The sequence below is a fragment of the Pseudonaja textilis genome, chromosome 1, assembly GCF_049901715.1.
Source record: "Pseudonaja textilis isolate UNSWEBS1 chromosome 1, rPseTex1.2, whole genome shotgun sequence".
NCBI classification, from domain to species: domain Eukaryota; kingdom Metazoa; phylum Chordata; class Lepidosauria; order Squamata; family Elapidae; genus Pseudonaja; species Pseudonaja textilis.
In genome coordinates, this window is record NC_141990.1 from 206,787,980 (window position 1) to 206,794,092 (window position 6,113).

Sequence of the window (6,113 nt, forward strand, 5' to 3'; positions counted from 1 at the left end):
AGGATTCTTTCAGCACCCAAGGCAAGGCAAGCCGAGCGACCGTCCCGAAGCCCATCGACAAAGGTACAAAGGAGGAGTTGAAGGTGGCGGGGAGAAGTGGGGGACGGCTGGCTGGCTGGTCGCTCGGCTCGCCTTGCCTTGTCATGCGTGCTGATGCCGGTACTGGGCCGTGGATCATTTTGTGATGCCGGTACCAGGCCGTGGCACAAAAAAGGTTGGGGGCCACTGCATTAAAGAAACCAAAGCAGCTTCTCAGAGAGGCAAATCCAGGATGTAGTAAAAGCTACAAATGTATTTATACACCCATTTATACAGTAACTATTTACATGGAAAGGAAAAGCATTTGGATTTTCTATCTCCAGATACCAAAACATTTGCTGATCTTCCCAAATTCTCTTTGATTGGCTGAAATTGGCCTTGAGATTGTGATATCAAGTTAGGAAAATATATTACTGATCATTCAGAGCAATAATGAAGCTGAAGAGAAACATGAAAGCTGAGTCAGTTGAGAAACATGACCCAAGCTGAGTCAGTTGAAGTTTCATGTTAATCTAAGCAGTAGGCTACAGTAATCAATTCACTGTACAATCCATAAAGTGAATTGTACTCTGGGGATTTCATATATATATATATTCGTAGATTTTCACGGGTACAGGTATGCAGGTCTTGGTGTGTTTGGGTCTTTTCCCGTGTAAGATTGAGAGCATCTTGGCAATGTTTTGACGAGGTCCCACTCACCATCTTCAGGCTGGTGCTTTCGGCTTTGTGCTTGTGCAAGCAAAGCGTGATAGGAGCTGCCATCTCTCTATACATACTGGTGGGGAGGTTGGCTGTGTTGTCATTTCTTGATTGGTTGATGGAGTTGATGTTTGCAGATTGGCTGGCTTTTTCATAAGAACATGTATGGCTGAGGTATAGGCTGTGTGTCTATTAGCCTCCTGTGTTGTAACGACTTGGGTAATGGGCTGTGTGATGACCTTCTGAGTTCTATTGTTTTGACATCCTGGGTCTTGTGCTGTAATCTCCTGGGTCGTAATGACCTTCTGAGTTCTATTCTTGTGGCATACTGGGTCTTGTGCTGTTATCTCCTGGGTCGTTGGCTGTGTTGCAACATCCTGAGGAGGTTTTGTGGTGTAACCTCCTGAGTTCTGTGAGGTGATATCCTGAGCAGGTGGCTGTGATGTGACATTCCGGGTTTTGGTTTGGCTCCGAGTTTGAGGATATGTGTTCATGGCGTGTGTCCATTTGCTCGGTTTGTGTCGGGGTGTGTGGCAGCTGGTGATGCAGCCATGGTCTGGTTTCTGGAAGGTAGTTGTCTTTTGTCCGTGGGAAGGGTTTGGGTTTGAGTCTGGTGAGGGAGAATGGTGGTGGTGTCATGTGTTGTTTTGGGTCCGGTTTTGGTTTCCGTAGTTTTCAACAAACGAGTCCCAGCCACGAAAACAAACACAACATGTTGTTCTATCATTTTTCCAACCACATGCATATTCTAGGCCAATATTTTTTAGCCTCGGTACATGTCCACCATATGTGATAGTATGATCCAGGTATTTGATAACATTTCCAACATTTCGATGATTTATCCTTGAACTATTCTTGCTGGGGGTAAGTGCCATTTGTAAAACATCTTGTATAAGTTCTCTCTGTAGGCCGTTGACATAGTTAACTTGTAATTTCTGGTCCATAGTATCTGCCATTTATCCAAGTCTATCCCATATCCAAAAAATTTCCCCCATGCAATCACTGGGGGTCTCTCTAATGAACTTCTATCCCTTTTCTTCTTGTCCCTGCTGTCAGCTGCTTTGGAGAATAAGTTATTCCCCCTCTTGTCTGTGATAGCCCTTCAATGATTGGAAAAACTGCTATCACGCTATCCCTAGTCCTTCTTTTCATTAAACTAGACATACATAATTCCTTTATCATACATTCATCATATGATTTAGACTCAAGACATCAAATCATCTTTGTTGCTCTGTTCTGCTCTCTTTCTAAGTCCCCAGCATTTTTTTTTTTTTTTGCATTGGGGTGACCAGAACTGGACGCAGCATTCTTCCTACATCATTTAAATCCGTCTCTTTGAATGTGAGGGGGCATCGCCTGGGCTTCCTTCCTTTTGCTCCTTGTCTTGAGAATTAATCTTCGGTTGAGGTTTGGAGTGGTCATCCCAGGACTGGACTGGATGGGGGAGGGAGATTCTTGGAGAGCCACAGATGAGGATTTGAGTCACCAGGATTGCAAAGGGCTGTGGGATTTCATTTGTTTTCTAGATTCTGATACCATTCTTCTTCCTCTGAGGGCCTTCTGGGTTCAAGGCAAGGCAGAGATCGAAGAAGAGAGGGCCAAAGACAGAGCCCTGGCCCCATTCAGTTCCTCGCTTCTCTTTCCTGAGGAGCCCCTAATGAGCTCTCTAGACAGGTAATGATTGGCCAAGCCTGAAATCACTTAATTCTCCTATCATCCAGAACCAAATGTAATTGACTTAACAGCCTCAACAGTAAAGCCTTAACAGTAAAGACCTCAAGCAAGGAAAATACATACTGCTTCACAGTGCTTTACAGCCCTCTTTAAGCATATTGCCCCCAACAATCTGAGTCCTCATTTACCAAACTCAGAAGAATTGGGCTGATGAGAATCGAACAGCTGGCAGCTGGCAGTCAGCAGAAATCAGCATGCCTTATTCCTAAAGTAGGAATCTAGTCAGAGAATTCATTTTATAAGGAGATTGAAAACCATTTTAGCATGCTGGTTAAGGTGTAAGGCAGATACTGCAATAACCCAGATTCAAGATCATTCTCAGCCACAGAAGCTCACTGAGTAACTCTGATCCAGTCACTCTCTTTCAGCCCAAGTTATTTTATAAATTTGTTGTCAGGGGAAAAAATGGAGGACAGTGTATAGTACAGGGAGGGGGGGAGGGAGGGAGGGAGGGAGGGGAGGAAGGAAGGAAGGAAGGAAGGAAGGAAGGAAGGAAGGAAGGAAGGAAGGAAGAAAGAAAGAAAGAAAGAAAGAAAGAAAGAAAGAAAGAAAGAAAGAAAGAAAGAAAGGACTCATTAAATCAGACAAAGCTTAACTAGATGGATAAATCTGATCCCATACAAGGTAGCTTCTTATGTGTCTTCACTGTTCTTTCTTTCTACCAGTCATTTGCAGACAAATCAAAAAGAGAGTTGACAGTTCTACATAGCAAATGAAGGAGAAATATTGCTAGCTGAAATAAGGGACATCCATTCTGATCTGTGGGGACCACACCATCCGCATAAAATTTTCAAAATTAATAGAGAATAGGGGATGGAGAAGGAAGGTTTCTTGGAAATACTGACATGCAATAAATCACTGCCCAGCAAATTTATGGTAGAATGTGACTCTCTTAAGGTGTCACCTGATCATACTAAATTGAGAGACATGCAGTTCTAATTCCACTGGTGTTTCGTTTGGCAGCATTAGCTACCTGTAAGGTTTCCTCCCATATCATTATTCTTATCACACGAGTGGTCCCTTATTAAAACCCAGGTTATTGTAATTCTGAGGCTACCTTGCTTATTATGGGAGTGCTGAAACCAGCAATGGTGCAAACATCCAGTTTAACAGAATTGACAAAAGGTCACGGAAGAGCTTCGAGCAATTAGGTGTAGCACGGCAAAATACTAATCCATTATTATTAATCAAATGTAATACCACCCTACCACTAAAGAGCTCAGAAAGTATCGTTGCATACTTGGCAACTATTCCTGAGTCTTTTATCGTTCTCTGCTCCTAGTATCCGCTTATTTTTGTAACACTTAATAGGCTAGTTGAGGGCTCTCGAAATGTTAATCCTTTTCCTCGAGTCAATTTCCAAAGTCTTATCTGGCGATTTTTTTTTTCTCTCATGATGGGCCCAGAATTTGCAGGAGAGGTATTTTCCTTAATAGCTGGTGCTTTTTTTTTCTTAAACAGTAAGACTCATTAGTCAAAAGAAATACCGACGGCATCCATTTCAGAGTTGAGTTCGTCCAAGCTGCTTTTTTTTTTCCCTGTCAGACTTGTTTTTGTGGTCCTATCATAATCTGATGGCAGATCGGAATTCTCTCGTTTCAGATGTTGATCACATTTTAATCTGAAATAGTTGGAAGAACTATTTGAGCTTGAAATGCAATGAATATTTGAAATGATGGGGGGAATCAACTAGCACAGAGAAGAGGGACAGAGAGGAGGGAGGGGGAGAGAGAGAGACAAAGAGAGAGAGAGACAGAGAGAGAGAGAGACAGAGAGAGATTTTGTAAGTGAAGCCTACTAGTTGTATCTTTCAGGTAGCCCTATCAGATCTGAAAATATTTCCCCAGCTTTCCCCATAGCCCTATCTCCAATTCACATCATTTCCTCAATTACTGGGATCTTTACCCTTCCTAATCTACTAAGAAGATGCCTCTCCCACAGCCTTATAAGTAGCTTGTTCAAACTTACAAAATGTGCTCAATTGAAAAGATAAGAAAATGAGGATTAGTATAAACTGGAAATTGCATTTGTCTGCCCCTTCTTCCATCTACACTTCCCTTTGAAATGCCCTAAAATGTCTCAGGGTGCTAAAGGCAGTCATTGATATAAGAGAAGCAAAAGAGAAGGAGGGGACTTTAATATTGTTATTTCTTTCACTTAGTGGACCATCCACCACTAAAGTCTGTTGATGGTTTATAATGATGATGAATATAAAAATCTTCAACACCTAATGACTATAAAACCAGGAAAATCAATATTTCAAGGGTAACAACCAGTACTCCGCAATCTTCCTGGAAACAAACAGGCAACAAGAGCGGTGTTTAAAGCATAGGCACCTATGTGTTCTGCCCAAATCCAGCTACAATTTGGATATTTTAATGTTTTCAGACTAGAAACAAAGCAGCCTCACATAAAGCATGTTATCTTAGACAAACCTGGAAATTATTAGAAAATGTATTAAGAATTTTTTTTATCTTAATACAGTTTAAGATACTTTTTTCCAGAAGGAACTCAGCTGCCCTATCAACCAAAGTTAATTAAAAATGATCATAATTGGTGTCATAATCATAGAAATCAAACATAGAATGAAATCCAGAAGCTCACCCAAACAAGCTATTTAATATTCCATTTAAGAAAGGGGTGTCAAACTCGATTTCACTGAGGGCAGCATCAGGGTTGTGTTTGAGCTTGGGAGGGGGCATGGTAGGTATGGCCAGGGTGGGCGTGGCCAGCTCAACATCACTTGTGTCGGGGGTACCCGTGGTGGTCCGAGCGTTCTACCAATGAAAAAGGTCCCTAGCTCAGTTTTCAGCTGCAACGGCCTCCTGCAACACTTTGCCACTGAAAACAGAGCTTGGGAGGACCATGTGCAGCCCTCCCAAACTCTGTTCTCGCTGGCAGAGGCACCACAGACCGGTCCTTCGTTATTTCCAGGGCAGCCCCACAAGCCAGATCGAAGCACCCTGCAGGCCGGATCCAGCCCCAGGCCTTGAGATTGACACTGCTGATTTAAGAGAACTACTTTCCATTGTAAAATACTCAGTTCTACCAGCTCTCTGTCATTATGGCTGCTCAGAATAAACATCTCCATTTTTGCCTGTGTACACTTGTAATTTATCTCTCATCCAATCCATTACTGATGGTGGAAAACATACAAGGGAACCAAACCATTGTTTGAAAGTGTCACAGAGAAATAAATTTGAGTGTCATTAGCACACTGATAGTACCATAATCCTGCTCATCTAGTAGTTTCATGTGGTTTTTGGAATAGATATGAGACAGAATCCCGAAGGACAGTATAGTTTTCTCCTATTCTGAGGAAAAATTACCTTCACGCAACACCAATTGAACTCTAAATGTTCTAGTAATTTCACCTTTTTCCAGATATTACTCTCCTCACAATCCCCCAAAAATCTCATCAGGGAATGAATTTGCACGTGCAATGCACAGAAAAATCTGTTTCTTTACAGCGTATCAGTTTTTAGAACTTGGAAGAGTAGAACCAGGACCTCAAAGAACCAGAGTTTGCTCCTTTGTCATGCCAGGTTGGTTCAAAATAAATCTGAGATCATGCACAATTTGAGAATCAGGGATGAGAAGCCCAATTTGGTAGAGTTCATCTCAGTTCTCTCTTCCAGCTA